Source organism: Chelonia mydas, chromosome 9, assembly GCF_015237465.2.
Source record: "Chelonia mydas isolate rCheMyd1 chromosome 9, rCheMyd1.pri.v2, whole genome shotgun sequence".
Classification (NCBI taxonomy): domain Eukaryota; kingdom Metazoa; phylum Chordata; order Testudines; family Cheloniidae; genus Chelonia; species Chelonia mydas.
Window position 1 is genome coordinate 75,028,409 of NC_057855.1, and position 16,990 is coordinate 75,045,398.

The window sequence follows — 16,990 nt, forward strand, 5'->3', positions numbered from 1 at the left end:
GGGGACCATGGGGAACCACAGATCCAGGCATGTGACTCAGATAGACCATAAGAACATAAGATGACCGTACTGGGTCCGACCAAAGGTCCATCTAGCCCAGTATCCTATTTTACAACAGTGGCCAATGTCAGGTGCCCCAGAGGAAATGAACAGAACAGGTAATCATCAAGTGATCCATCCCATTGCCCATTTCCAGCTTCTGACAAACAGAGGGTAGGGACTCCATCCTGGCTAATAGCCATTGATGGACCGATCCTCCATGAACTTATCTAGTTATTTTTGAACCCTGTTATAGTATTGGCCTTCATAACATCCTCTGGCAAGGAGTTCCACAGGTTGACTGTGCATTGTGTTGAATAATGCTCCACTGCAGTAGACAGTGTAAGATGCGTTGTCTTTACCCATGTGTTTCACAAGTGTCCTGTTATGTGAAAACTCCCCTATCTCTCCTGCCCAGCTCCCCATTATCTGCCCAATAAAAACAAAGTTTCAACAACAAATTCATCACTAGAACCAGAAGAGATAATTTATCTGGGACTGTTTAACAAATTGGTATTCTCAGGATGAAAAAAAAATAGCTTGTGGGATTACAATGAACTGCACTGTGAAAAATATAACCTGATAAATAGTGTGAATTAACAATTGTACTGACCACACTTTGCTCCAGCAGATGAGTGGGACCTGGGAAAGAACTCCCACCAGCTGAGAGGCAGAGGGCAGAATGCAGCCCTCTCTACTTCAAGATACTGCTCCTCAGCCAATCAGGGCCCATATTTACAGTGAGGAAGCCAATAGTAAATCAATAAGTAAATAGTAATCAATGGTAAGTAAAGACATTAAAGGCTGTGAAGCAGTTAGAGGTCTGCTGATGAAACGTTGTAAAAGGAAAAGAAATAGGTGTATTATTAAGCAAGAAAGAAAGACTAGTGTAAGTCTAATAATAGTAAATAATAAATATTAGTTTAATAGTAGTAAATAATAAATCTGCTGGAAAATGCATTTGGGGGAACACCAAAACCATTTGAAAATTTGAGTCAAATTTGGTGAATACTTTTGGCGATAAACAAACAAACAAACAAATAAGGAAAATCCTATTTGAAAAACGGGAAAGTTTGTTTTGATCATTTGTGTTGAAACAATGTTTCATTTCAAAATTTAGCTGTGAAAAAAACAAAACAAAAAAGGGGTGAAAAACACCTGGAAAATGCCTGAAAACAAAACTGAAAGAATTAATTTCAAGTCAAATGAAACATTTAATTCAACCTAAAACTGATTTTTGTTTTTGTTTATTTCATTATGGTGAGAAATAATGAAAATAATCAGCAGAGGTTCAAACTGATTTTTTAAAACATTTTTCAGGTCAGCTCCTGAACCAAAAAATCAATTACTTACTCAGCTCTGTTCAAAACCTAGATCTCCTACGTGTCAGGACCTTCTCTGCTAGGAGGGATCTGAGATTATTTAGTGCTTGGTAATGTAGCCCCTGCTGAAGGTTATATGTTATATACTAATATAATGGGGAGTGCTGCAAGACCCTACAGTGGCTGGCTGCACACTGTGGAGAAGATGAGAGACCTCCTTACAGCTGATAGAACTTAGGTGCCAGAGACCTGTGGTTTGGGAACTGAGGGTCCTGGGTTCTTTTCCTGACACCAGATATGTCTGGTTTAGATTTCAATTCTGCTATTTTTACTTAAGAGATCCTTACAATATGCAAGCCTGTTACTGTAAGTACTCCACACATGGAATTCCCATTTGAATTAATGAGAATACTGTGCAAGATTAGGACATGAAAGAATTACTGTTAGCTGTAATGGGAAAGAACAGGAAAATTTCAGATTTATTTGAAATTATAACAGAAGAAGGGAAGCTTCAAATCAGCTATCCAGGAGGTGGTATGAAGTATAATATCAATGTAAATCCCACAATGCATTTCAAAGAATGTTTTAATTGTTTTGTCTAAAACATAAGGTCATAATGGGTCTATTAATATTTTCACTTATCCCAATGTAAATCAGAAGTGACTCCACTGAAATCAAGGGAGTTTCACTGACAGAAATTGAATTAGTGAGAAGAGAATCAGGCCAAATAACTTCGAAGTGACAGGAAGTGCTGAGTAAAATACTAAAGAAGTGCATGTTGAAGGTGGAAATTTAAATGATCTGCACTGGTTGCCAACTAGCTAGTTGCCAGGCAGGCTTACACTAGTCTTTCTTTCTTTCTTTCTTTCTTTCTCTTAATAATACAACACCTATTTCTTATATAGCACTCTTCATTCGCAGATCTTTAACTGCTTTAGAGCCTTTAATGTCTTTATCCTCTCATCAACCCTGGGAGATAGGACAGGCCTACACTAGCTGTTAGTGTATCAGTGGAATCAGTTGAAAGTCAGGCTGATGCTATTTAAGGCCCTTCTGAATCTGAATATGTGCTGAGGCAGTGATCACCTCTCCCACTCTGTTTTTCAAATGATATCAGAGGGGTTGGGGTTGCCCTTACTGTCTGTCCTGTGGTCCCATATGGATCAGCCTAAAGGCAGGGCCTTCTTGGTTCAGGGGCATGACAGGCACAGCTCAGTCCGGAGTCATTTAGGGGCTGTTTTCAATGCGCAGTGCCAGGCGTTTCTAATTGGGTCAGTAAATCAGTGGCCATTTTTGCCTCCTTCCTGGTGTTAAATTATTCAAACATTTACTCATAACTCTGGATACTCTAGTTACCCATATACGCCTTTAATACTAACTGAATCTGCTGGATCAAAGAGTATCATCCTTCTTGCTGGTGTTCGTTGTATTTATTTCCCTCTTCTTCTTCTAGGATGCCCCGGCATCTCCCTCCTGCACCAGCCAGAAACATCCCCCGAAGTGGCCTGGAGTACCAGGTGAGGGGCCTGTCTCTCTGCCTTTTGATGAGCAGGAGGGTGGCAAATGCTCGTACAGAAAAGAAAAATGCTTTGATTTCCTGGCTGCCGGGGAGCCCCTCGGAAGCCCGCCCGGTGGCAAACAGCCCCGGAGGTGAAGGTGGGAGGGGATGGTGTGTGAACGGGGACGCACTGGGAAGGGGTGGACTGGGGCGCTGGAACCTGCCAGGGTTCAGCCCTGCCAGGGTTCAGCAGCGAGCTCCACCCCCGAGGCCTTGGGAAGGGAAGCCGGCCGAGGCGCTGCGCTCTGTGTTTGCAGGGAAAGGGGCCTGCCATCTGGAGAGCGGGACCTTCTCATTCATTCCCCGGGCGCTGGAAGGTCAGCTGACCTCGATACTTTGGAGCTGAACCGAGGAGCACAAACAGCGCTGAAACCACAGTTAGAAGCTGCTTCCAATGAAACATTGGGGGGTGGGGGGGCGCACTGCACTGGGAGATCTGCGTTGCATTGCAAAGCACGTTCACCCTGAGAACACGTGGAAACAAACGCCTTGAACTTTCCTCTGAATCCCTGTGAACGGAGCTACGCAGAATCCTTCCACCGGCTCCCTTTGAAAAGTGGGCGGCTTGTAACCACCCAAAACACTGTTAGCGATTTTCTCCTGACAGGGAGAAATGCATGTGCAGGAAGCGCTACCCACGCATCACAATCAGGGAGTCGCTGCACTTCTAGTCTCAGAATTTCCCTGTAACATACACCTCCCCTCCCTGCTTCTTTCTCGACCAGGGTTCAAGCAAAAGGAGTGACTTTACAATCCTGCTGTAATCCAGCTGCTCACACATGATGAGATCTGACAGTAAAATGTCACCAGTGAGATGCAGTCCGGGGTATTCAGGTGCTGAAATCTTTGCTGTTCCTCTGGGGGAGACGTGGCTTTCCCCAGAAGATGTGACCTGTGGGGCTGGGATCAAAGTCCATGTAAACGAGAATCCCTCCTCGACTCACTGCAGCAGGTGCCTGGGGCTGAGGAGCGAATGAATTATGGAGGAGAGAGGAGATTACATTTCAGGGCCGTCTTGTTTTCTGTAACGTGGCCGGGCTGCAGCTAGAACCAGACCTGAAAATCGACCCTCCAGCGTCTCTCAGCCACTTCGAATCCGTTTCTCTCTACCAGGAAACTCGCCTGACCTAACCTCCGATCGCGGCGGTAGCAAAACTTCCCCTAAACCCGCACAAAACCCAGGCATCTCCACGAGGCTCTTAAACTGAACTCAAAGCCATTTCTCCCAGGAGGACATTGCAGGCTCGCCCCGAAATCTTCTGGGGTCCTGGGGAAGTTCTGTTTGCAAGACTCTTTACAAAGAAGTTATTGGGATGGGGGGATTATGTATCAGATCTTTTTATTTTCACTTGTTTCGGATATTTGATTACCTCTCCGTTGCTTTCCCTCATTTCAGCCCCCATTGTCTCAGGCCCGATGCGACACACACACACACACACACACACTTTCATTTCACAGACCAACCTCACATCATCCAACCCCCCCAAATGGTCAAAAATTAGTCCACAGCCAGGTCCAGAGTTCCAGATCTACAGCCACCCAATTACCAATAATTTTCCCTCCTGGTGTCACCGTTGTGTCGGGTTATAATCCCTGGGTGTGGAAATAGTGCCCCGTGCTTCAAGCCAATCTGTAAAGGAAGCGCTGATTTACACAGTGCCTCGTCCTGACAAGCTCTGAGCGATCGGAACTGGCATGAACGCAATCGAGCCGCGTCTGCACTGACGCAAACCGAACCGCCCGTGCCTGTCCGAGCGGAACTCGACCGCTAGGAGTTAACAGGCGCCTTCGGTTCTCCGGCCAGCGCCAGCCCGCCGCAGGTGGAAACGATTTCTCAGCCCTTGCTCGGTTTGGAAGCCGAGGGAATGGAACAAACACAGAGCGGCCTCCTGCCACAAGATATGGATGCAGGTATCTTACCCGGAGGGACTCTAAATTAAAGGATGGTTTAATGGCTTGGTGCAGGAGCTGGGATGCCAGCAAAGACATCGCCCCCGCCATCGGTCAGTACGCGTGGGTGGCAGGGAGGGGGGGTTATTTGCCCCCAGAAATCGCCAGCACCTCTCAAGAGGCCTCTTGCCTCGCCTTTTGGCTGGCGGCATTTGGACACCCCGCTGCTGGATTTTATTCCAGGGGAAGGTAGGAGCCAGGGGGTGTTTGCAAGGAGGTTTGTTCAAACGGGTCCGACAAAGGACAATCATTGCACATGAAAACGGGCCGGCTGCTTCCCTCGGTTGCACCGAGTCCGTCTGGAGCAGCGTCAGTGTAAATGGGGGGCAGGAGTGAGTCCGTTCTCCCCTACCAGTAACATGTTGCCCTCCGTTGCTTAAACATAAAGCAGAGAAGAAGGGTTTCGCTTTTGATCCAAGCCAGACGCTTCTTTTTCACTTTACTTCCAACCCCGAGTCTTAAAGCTCCAGTTGAATGTACTGGTTGCAATAGGGGTTTGGCGAGAAGTCAGCAAAGGGACTGTCATCAACCAGTGAAAGCCGGGGGGGGGGGAAGGAAGGGGGGCAGAAGCAGGTACATTTGCAAAAAGGGAACAATGTGCGGGGTCTGTTGTGCGGCCGAGTGTGGAACCAGGCAGCGGAGTGGGCCGGGTCAGTCCCACCCTTTCATGTGGGCGATGCGTTTCCTGTCCTCATTGGGGCTGCGCCCTGCTTGGTGCGGTTTAGAAGCGGAGCGGGTGGCGGGTTGGTTCACCGGGAAGGAAGCGGCTTCTGAGCAGAGCCAGGCGATTGCCCCCGACATCGGCTCGCGTCCCTGGTCTGCTGTGGGAACGCGCCTGGCAATGATTTGTGCATTATTTCCATCGGGGGCGGCCCGCGCATGAGAACAGCTACCAAAGAAACGGGCGAAGAACTGGAGAGTGGCCATTGCCCAGTAATGTTTTGGGCGTGTAACTTCAGAGACACGATCCTGCAGCTGTGAGGTTGATCCTAGGCCTAAAGGTGAGCATTTGGTGGCAATTTCCAACTGTTAGTCATCATGGGTGCAGGGCCATCCCTCTGTCTCTCCCTATGGCTCATTCTCAAAACTCCACTTTTCCAGGCCTGACCAGTGCAGGAGACAGAAGAAGGGAAAGAAATGAGTTAACACAAACGACAATATTAACAACAAGAACTCAGAGGCCATGGCTTTAATGGGGCTAGAGGAGGCCCTGCAGACTTCCGGAGCAGCTCCCTGGCTTGACTGGTGGTTTGTGATCTGAACCCTTGTCCATTTTTATTTTGTGATTTGTCCCATTAAGTGTATCATCCACAACTTCTGGTTGCTTCTTTATTTTAAATGGCAAGCAAATCACAAGCCATTTCTGTTTCAGGAAGGAGGTTTCCTGAAAACCTGTAATATCCCAGAACTATACAGAAGCAATCAGATAGCTCAATTTCCCCTTAAAGGAGACTATTCTGTTTTCACTTACCAAGCAAAAAAAGGGCCTGAGATGGCTTTGGAAAGAAACTGACAATCCCCCTATTCAATCAATCAGAGGAGGAACACAGAGGCCTACTGAGGTATAGCAAAGCTTCCTGGCAGCTGGGCAAGAGAAGCAAGATCAGAGCTGGAGCATGAAACATCAAATCTGCAGAGAAAAGTTTAGCAGCCAAAACATTAGAGAGAGAAATGAACCACTGTCCTCAGCTGATGGTGCTGAGTGGGCCTCAGGACTGCAGACAAAGGAAGCCCAAAGTTTCATTGGACACTCCTCAGCCCATGCAAATAGCAGAAGTCCTGGGAGTATTTTAGGAGACCCTTTCTGTTGCTGATGGGCGAACGGAACTTCCATGTTGTCACCCATTCCCTACTCCCGCGACTTAATCACCAGATCTGAGGTTGAAATCAATCAGTGATTCATTTTTTTTCTACTGAAGCTCTGGCTATATGGTTATCCTTGCAATTAAAAGTCCCTGGCTTTTGATTTGGTCTGTGCTTTCTGTCATTTGGAACACAATTATCTGAATCTAAGATGGCAGTAGAATGGACTTTTGTGAAAAAATATCTCCTTTCACTTCTTTTCCCCTTCCTTCTCTGGTGTGTTTGATTTTCACATATACACCATGGCTGTGGTTCACATACACATAATCTGTATACACACACAGACAGAGAGAAAGAGAATTTTTATTTGGTTTTACATATAGGAGATGTTACCTACTGCAGGTACATAATAAATATTAACAATATTCTGATATGATAACTATTGGGAGAATTCTAGATTTGCTAATTGTCTGGATTTTTCCCTATTAATACTTAGAGATGCAAAATAATCAGGCAATAATTTCAAAACAACATAAAAATCAAACTGAAAAGAGAATGATCAGAAAAGACCGAGGGCTCCGCTCTGCTCTGCCTACTGGGGCTTACAGGACCCTATTGAGCTACTGCTCTCAGAGAAACTCTGTCTGATCATCGTGCGAGGACACAGCACCTGAGGCCCTGACAAATAACCTTTGAAAACAATGTCAGCCCATGGCTGTGAATAGGTGGGTGTGGAGCAGGAGGTAAAATGATTAATTCCCATCAATACTTTATGATGTATTATTACTATTTATTTATAACTATATTTTACGTTACAATATGTGAGCCTGGCAGTGACTGTACTGTCCAGTCTTTGGAGCAGTTCCAGACAGGAAGGCCCAGATCCCCAATGATATTTAGGCACCTAACTCCTATTATTTTCAGTGGGAGTTAGGGACCTAAAAATCACTGGCAGTTTTGCCCGAATAAGGAGTGGAAGCTCAGAACTCACATTTGGAATTGCTGGTACATTTGTATGGTTTTCCAAGCCCAACTGAGAATTCCCTTTGATCCTATTGTGCACGATTATGTCCTCAGGAGACAACAGATTCCTGCTTAATCCAGGAAAGCTGAGTGATGGTTGTGAGCCAGTCACAAAACCCAGTGGAGTTTAATAGTGTTTCTGCTGAATTTTAAATGCATTAGTTAGTTTAAATAGACCTGCAAAAATATCCTGTTTTGATCATTTGTGTCACTCTCCTTCATCCCACCTGTTCCTGTCCAAAGGAGGCTGAAGTGGGCTTTCATTATAACAAAAGGATGGTAACACTGTTCTTATTAACACACACGGCAAAATCCTACTCTCTTTATTCAGGAGATTAATCCAATTGAAGTCAGTTAGGCCCTCAATCAGTTAACACTGGCAAACGTGGCATTTTCTAGTGGTGATATGTATTCCGATAGTTATGATGTTGACCAATATGTTGTTTTGAAATGAGAGTATATTTTATCCATTTAAAACCACTAATACGGAGCAGGATCTGGATAGACCAGATGAAGTTTAATCAAAGGATCAAAGGTAAGAGAGAATGAAGTTCACTGGTCAGCTAAGCTAATAGCATGGTTAAGATGTAGGATACAGGAATGGCCTTTTTGTGCACTGTTTGCTGCTGATACTTTTTGGAAAGGTGGAACTTCCTTTATGCTGAATCTTATGTTGTCTTTCCTTTATGCTACATGTCCAAGCAAACCTACAATTTCTGATGAATCATTTAATTTATAGAAGTGCTTTACATTTCAGGGTTTATTTCAATGTTCACTAAGATAGGAAGAATAGTCAGAGGGCAATATGGCTCCATCACCCTTAATGACCTGAAAATCAAAAAAGAATTCTGTAAAAAATGGAAACATGGATGAATTTCTAAGGAGGAATATACAAGAACAGGACAAGCATGTGGAGACAAAATTAGAAGGGCTATGGCACAAAATGAATTACACATCGCAAGGGACATAAAAAGCAAGAAGAAGAGGCTCTTTAAATACATTAGGAGCAAGAGAAAGATGAAGGCAAGTAGACTCTGCATAGCAGGGAAGAAGAGCTAATAGCTGATGACATCAAGCAGGCTGGGGTGTTTAATGCCTATTAGCTTTAGTCTTCACTAAAAAAGTTAATGGTGAGCAGATACTCAACACAATTAATATTAACGAAAAGGGGAAAGAAGGCAAGCCAAAATTAGGAAAGAACAGGTTAAACAATATTTAGATAAGTTAAGGATATGCAGATCGTCAAGGCCTGATGAAATTCATCCTAGGTACTTAAGGAACTAGCTGATGCAATCTCAGAACCGCTAGCAATTATCTTCAAGAACTCATGGAGGATGGGCGAGGTCCCAGAGGACTGGAGAAGGGCAAACATTGTATCTACATTTAAAAAGGGCAACAATGAGGACCCAGGAAATTATAGACCAGATAGCCTAACTTCAATACCTGGAAAGAGACTGGAACAAGTTATTAAACAATCAATTTGTAAACACCTAGAGGATGATACAGTAATAAGAAATAGCCAGAATGGATCTATCAAGAAAAAATCAGGCCAAACCAACCCAATTTCCATCTTTGACAGGGTTATTCTTGTAGTGGATTGGGTGAAAGCTGTAGAAGTGATATATCTTGATTTTTAGTAAGGCTTTTGACACACTCCCACATGGCATTCTCATAAACAAACTAGGGAAACGTGGTCTAGATGAAATTACTATAAAGTGGGTGCATAAGTGGTTGAAAGGCTACTCAAAGAGTAGTTACGAATGGTTTGCCATCAAATTGGAAGGATGTATCTAGTAGGGTCCCACAGGACCCTAGTACGAGGCATGGTGCTATTTAACATTTTCATTAATGACTTGGATAACGGATTGGAGAATATGCTTATAAAATTTGCACCTGACACCAAGGTAGAAGGGGTTGCAAACACCTTAAAGGACAGGATTAGAATTCAAGGCAACCTTGAGAAATTAGAGAATTGGTCTGAAATCTACAAGAAGAAATCCAATAAAGACAAGTGCAAAGTACTTCACTTAGGAAGGCAAAATCAAAGGCACAACTACAAAATGGGGAATGACTAGCTAGGCAGTAGGACTGCTGAATGGATCTGAGGGTTAAATTGGATCACAAATTGAATATGAGCCAACAATATGATGAACTTGTGAAAACAGCTAATATTCTGGGGCATATAAACAGGAGTGTCGTATGTAAGACATGAGAGGTAATTGTTCACTGGCAGCAGATTGAAATCCATGATATAGTCTGAGACCCAGACATGTATGTGAAATATTTACGTTTCGGTGAAATGTTGCTATTATTGATAATGTATATTTTACATGTTGCAGTATCATGCTGCTGGCTTTTTAAATCGAGCACGCAAAAGAAATTCCTTACCCAGCTTCAAATAGGTTTCCTATTGTTTACATCTCTGTTAATTCACTTTAAATAAATTGATTTTTATTATCCAACAAACAAGCTGGCCATACCTCAGTGAGCTTGAGATAGCTAACCAAGTTATAAAAGTCCATATTCATATGGACAAAATGGCCCTGAGTGAGACTGACAGGCCAACATTTTCAGACCTGGGTATCTAAAGTTAGTCTCCTAAATCCATTATGCACCTGAATATAAGTGGCCTGATTTCTATGGGTGCTAAGCACTCGCAGCTCCCATTCACACCGGAGTTAGTTTCGGGAGCTCATCACCTCGGACGGGCAGGCTACTTTTATTTAGGTGCCTGAAAATAGATTTAGGTGCCAAAAATTAGGCATTCGGGTTTGGAAATGTTGGTTTTAAAGGCTCAATCCAACTCCTCTTGAAATAATGTGATGTCAATGTGAGTTGGGTCAGGCCCTAAATAAGTTGCCTGAGTAGAAAAAAAGAAAGATTCCTTGAAGACTCTTCCCCTGGAGGCTTTTCTTCAAATATTTCTAAACTGTCTGATTGTTTCTGTTGGGATTATGTGCCTCGGTTTCCCCCTCTGTAATATGGGGACAGTGACACTTTCCTTTCTTTGCAACATACCTTGAGAGCTAGGAATGGAAAGTTTTGTGTTCTTATCAGAATTCTTCATTTTTTGGTTTCCTTTATTTGCTTTAGTTCTATTCTGGGATCCTCATCTGCCCTGGAGTTCAGTGGGAACTGGACCTGCAGAGCCCCCAGCTCCTTTTTACACAGTCTACCTTAATGTAGTCTGGGATTTTCAAAGGCACCTGAAGGAGTTGCATTCTTATTTGCATTGGGAGCTAGGTACCTAAATCCTTTAGGCACTTTTGAAAGTCCTAGCCCCCTTGTGTTTTAGTGTTGATCCAGTTTTGAAGTCTAGAGGTAAAATCCTGCCCTATTAAAGTTGACAGGGCAGATCGTTGGCAATGTAAATTGTCACAGCTCCACTGACTTCTGTTACACCAACTGAGGATGTGCCCCAATGGGAGCACTCCCATTAATTTCAGTGGGGCCAACGATCCTTTATTTCTCCCTAAAATTCAGAAATTAAACCAATTTAGTGAAACACAGTCATAAGTATGACATGAGCTCACGAGTTAACAGTCTGGTGAACTATAGGTCCTTCTCTCAGTGAGTACAAGATTGACTTTTTGTTCTCGTGTCAATACTGATAGAAGACAGCTGAGGGCATTACATATGAACTTTTATCTTTGTTGAGATGACATATTATTAAAAAGTATTTCAAGTAATCTTTTATTTCCTTACCATTGCCATACATTTCAAAAACTTGGACAAGGATCAACCAAACCCTTTTAATTTCCTAGGGTGAAAAATAAAACAAAAATATAGCACAATTGGGATGATATAATCAGGAACATTTTGGAGGTTTAGGTCCAATTAATACATTAGTGTAGTTTTTTTTTCAATGGATTTGAGGAACTTCAATTTGTCAGACTGACTCAAACCATTGTTGGGGTTGGTAATTTTATTGTCTTTAACAAATTATTTGAGGGTATGTATGTGCTCTCGTCATCAGAAAGTAGAATAAATAATCATTGACTTAAAGTGTGGAATAACTAACTTAATTTTAAAGCGAATTCTATATTTATGCCCAGAGAGTCACATACTTTTTGTTTACCTTGAAAATGATCTGTTAATACAGTTGATTGATCTCTTAAAGCATGCAGGTAAGTCTAAAACACAGGCTTTACTGCACATTTGCCAGCCAGCCCTTGGAAGATTTAATTTTGTTCAAGCCGCATTTGGTTCTGCCAAGATTACTTTGCATTAAAAAAAAAAAAGATTTATGGCTTATGGCTAATACTTCAGATTTACAATTCACCTGCACTCAATTAGGCACCTAATACTTTTATCTTTTATATCTACATCTGATATAATGTCATCGATTTATACAAAGCTGCAGTTATAAATTTGATACTAACACATTTTTAGTTCTAAGATGTAACGTCCATACACTGTTGCATGCTTGAAGACTTGTTAGCAAAGAAATGCTTTTTTTAGCATTTCAGAAAGATTTCCTAATGCAACAGAATTTATACCATATGATTACAATACTCTTAATTAGAAAGATGTTTTCAGCTAAAAACAGCTTTGCCTGAATCAGAAATTTTAAATTATATTTCAGGATATAAACCAAAATAAAATATTGCTATCTTTTGACATGACAACAAAAACACGAGAGTCCAAATTCAGTTAATCTTGACTATATTCTGAGACTACAGCCCCCACATTATATTGCTCTTCTGGGTTAATCATAACAAATGAGCCTTTTCAAAATAGTCTCTTTAATCATTTCAAACTTATACCTTTGGTATTCATAGGCAATGGATGCTGTTTCCTATAGTAAAAAGCTCTGGTGCATCCTTTTCTTCTTTTCTGTGTGCAACTAGATGCATCCTTACAGACAGATTCTAATCACAAATACATGGCACTGGAATAGCATGTATCTTTTAAAATATCTGCTATTGCATTGTGTGCTCAAGTGGAGCAGAGACTTTTCCAAGATATGTGCTGATGTCCACTGTATATCAGAGATTAAAAACTAGCTGTGATGTGTATAAATAGAGCATCAGTAATCGATCTGCCAGATATTCAAACTCTGGCAACAGACCTCGTAGGCTTACAAATCCGTGATTACCCATCATTGGTGCTCATTGGGTTCACAGTAATGTGGGAGACACTCTGAGGAATTTGTTCCAGTGTTTTAATTCTTTCTTAAGCGTCCCACTGAGGATAGGGGCCCCGATTCAGCAAAGCACTTAAGCACATGCTTAAGTTTAAACATTAACTTCTATGAGTCTTAGGCATACGCTCAAGACTAAGTACAAGCTTAAGTGCTCTGCTTTACTGGGGCCATGAGTAGCCATTGACAACTCATAAAAGGTGAATTTAATACAAGAAAAACAGCCTTGACTAAAACTGGGCAAATGCTACCAAAAAATAAATAAAATCCATGAACGCTTGTTTAAGTAGGTGCATCCCCCCCATGGCCCATCCAAAATATGGCCACTAAAATTATCATCTTCACCTGTTGATCTGACCCTGTCACCTCACTCTTTGTATCCCTCCACTAGCTTCCCTGGCACACACTGGTACTATTTCAACATATTAGCCATGCCTTCAAGGTCTTGCAGACTATTTCTCTGATCTCTTATCACTTTCCTCTGCCCCTCCGCTGTATCAGTGATGCAAGCCACAAAGCCCCATTCATTTCCTCCTTACACTGCCATCTTCTTGCCTTTTGTCATGCTGACCTACATGCAGAATAACTCCCGTTCCCACTTCATCAAGTCATCACCTTCTTACTCAACTCCCTACTAAAACACACACTTCTACCACATCACCTGCAAGGTGTGTGTTCACCTCTACAACAGTCACACACCTCCTCCCTCCCCCCGCCCCGCCAAAATGATCCTTCATACTTGAGGTTCCGGTGCATCCTGTCTTCACTGTGCCTGTCTTTTAGATTGAACAATCTTCAGGGCAGGGAGGGAATATCTTTATTTTGTGTCTTGTACAGCAAGCCCATCTCTGACACTATGTAAGGATTAAATAACTAACAATAATAGACTACGTAAGTACACCTTCACTTCAACTGCATTAGGGACTCCATTACTCAATGGTCACTATTCACTAACCATATACCCTCTCCCTCACCTAACATGTTTGGAAGGAGAGGAAGTGTGCGAGCGTGCATGCAAAATGTATTTCTTACCAGTGTTTGTACCAGATGTGTTCATGCAGCCATGTTGAAAGGTCTTTGTGGTTTTGGGAGCCAGGAAGTGATGGGGCAGAAACAATAACGTGTGACTGAGGTACCCAATCGCACAGTTAGTATTATACATCAGGCAATTCTGTAATAGTACTGGCGTTTAGGAACCTGCATGGGGACAGATTTTCTGTCTTGGTTTGAAAATGCATTTTTTACACAGAATTATGTAATTTCAGAACATAAATGATGATGACACGTTGGGGATAATGGTCTATGTTTCTCTGCAATTTGCAGAGTTCTTGGTTTTTGTTTTTGGTAGCTGTTGGGTTAAATTGGTGAAGGACTCTTACAATCGAAAGTATGGCTAGAGGAATTGGAAATAAAATAATCTCACCATGAAGAAGAGGTTATTTATTCAAAATATTTTCTGTTAAACATATCCGTCTCTGTAAAAAGAAGAAAAAAAGTATTTTCAAATCTATCTATTCATACTACCATATTTATACATTTTACTCGACCTTTCTTATCATTTCCACAATGTACTGCGATTTGTCAAACTTCCTAAACTCAATAATAATAATAATATAACTCAGCTACATGTTTTCAGAGATTCTGTACATTCACTTGCAATGATTTTGAATTAATACAACTTGTTGTGGTTCCTCAATATTGATAAGATTAAACCTAATAACTGTAAGAAATATAAATGAAAAAGCTATTGTCATGGACCAAATGGCCTTTTGCTGATAAAACATAAATGTTACAAATGATCCAACACAGTTTGCATATCTGCCGCTATCAACAGAGGGACAGAAAGTTTGATGCAAGGGAATTTTAGAGCTGTAAGGTAACAAGAATATCCTTTAAACTTTTCAGATGGTTGGCAGAGTGCAACTGAAGTGAGAGTAAGCAACAGAACAACGCTTCTATGTGGTGAAAGGCCTTGGTATAACTCACTTATAGTCTGGATTCTTTGGAGAGTTTGGGGGACTTTAATTTGAAAATACCAATCCTTTATTTTGCTAAATGTTGCTACCAGTTTATCTGGACTATTAACTGATTGCTTATTAACCCATTAACAAGGGATAGCTCAGTGGTTTGAGCATTGGCCTGCTAAACCCAGGGTTGTGAGCTCAATCCTTGAGGGGGCCATTTAGGGATCTGGGGAAAAAATTGGGGATTGGCCCTGCTTTGAGTAGGGGGTTGGACTAGATGACCTCCTGAGGTCCCTTCTATCCCTGATATTCTATGAAATGTTTCTTTTCCCTTCTACCCCTGATATTCTATGAAAAGTTTCTTTTTCAAAAAGCATTTTTTTCATAAAAAGCCCCAAAGACTGAGTAAAGCTTGGCAGACAACAGCCATAGTAGCCTATTCCAGTATTTACAAGCTTATTTTCCCATATGTTCTCAAATGTCAAGTCCCACCACATAGCTTGAATTTCATTCTCAGTCTTATCTGGCCCATAATGAACTTCTATAAACCTCTGGTCTTCTATTCAAGTACAGTATAATGTACCCTAAGGCTGTACTGTAGCACTTAGCAAAACCAAGATAAAAAACTGTGATGAACTCTGTCCTGGAAAGCAAGTGGAAATCATGTGTTGATGCACATAAAATGATTGTGTATATGGCCTAGTGTTTTATTGAAGACAAAGGGAGTTTTGCTCTTGACTTTAAGGGACCAGGAATTGGGACCCAGTGAATTAAGTTCCCAAAGTTTTATTTTACTTCTAGCTATTTACACTATAGAAGGGAGTCCTACCTTGGGTTTTAAAATGAGATTTCCTTTTTCCCAGGGTTCCTCTCTAGTTCAGATCTTCATCCCAGAGAATCTTGCTTCAATCCTCTCCTCTGCGTTGAGGCCTTGTGTTGGAATCACCATCCTGCTAGCTGAGGAAAGCTGGATAGGATTTCCATTACTCATAGTTAGGCTCGGAAGGATTGGACTTTTATCAATAAATGTCGGTAAACATCAATTTCACCGTACACACACACACACATCCAGACCCACACACACCCCGAAAAAATATTTCCCTCGATCATAGTTGAAATTTACAGATAGGCAAAGTAAGAAAAATGCTGCTTGAGACCTTCTTAGAGTTTAAGGATATTTACTTTGTATATTTTGACATGTGATGTTGACAGTGTACCCTTTAATGGTTATAAAGCTTTAATTTTGTGACTCTCAGCATCCACTGTCATCAAATAATTGTCTGACTCCCTCTAATTTCCCACAGCTGTGAAAATTTATGTAAAAATAATTTAAAAAATGCTTAAAACTCATAATTTTGTGCAACTGTGACATTTTAAATAACAGGAAAAGATGCTGAAAGATAAACATCAATAATCATCTGTTGAAATTATATGAAAAAAATTAGAATTCTGCCAAGGATAATCATAACATAGCCATGTGATTTCTTAATTAGACAGAGGGATCTCTGTGGAGCAGAAGGAGGTTCTCTCTTTCATTCCGTTCCAGCTCGCTCTGCAGCAAATGCAGCCGCCTCTGGTCTTGGGAGCGAGAGGCAGGGACCAAGATACCTAATGGCAGTGTTCCTACATGGCCATTACTCAGAGGAACTGCACGCGCGCTGTTCTTGGCCTGAAAAGCATGGGAACAGCAAAAGGTGCCACATTGTTTCCTCTAACATCCTAGCTCTCCCCAGTATTTAGAACTAGACAGAAGAGCAGCTTCAGAGCTGTTAGTAGAAGGATGTTGGTGTCTAAGCTTGCTAGACTGTTACTTGGAAACCTGTCTGTCTTTAAATGGAAGTTAAGTAAGAAATCCCAAATGTGTATGTCTCAGGATTCTTCAGTCCACAAGTAGTAGGATATACAACAAGCTAAAAAGTTGAGTTAACACTTGTTAATGGTTTCTTTTCAAAGCCGTAACACAGCATAACACAACTGCAGCCATAAAATGAGCACATGTTCCCCTGCTCTTCTCATTCTGTAACTGCATCATGAGGCCCAAACTGATCGACTGTAGGTTTTTGTTAATGGTCAACCCAAAGAAGCAATTTCTGTTCTTCCACAACAGTGATACAATTGGAGGCAAATCTCATGGTTATGTAAGTTTATTTTTAATTGAAAAAAATGTAAAAATCCCTTTGCAAATCAG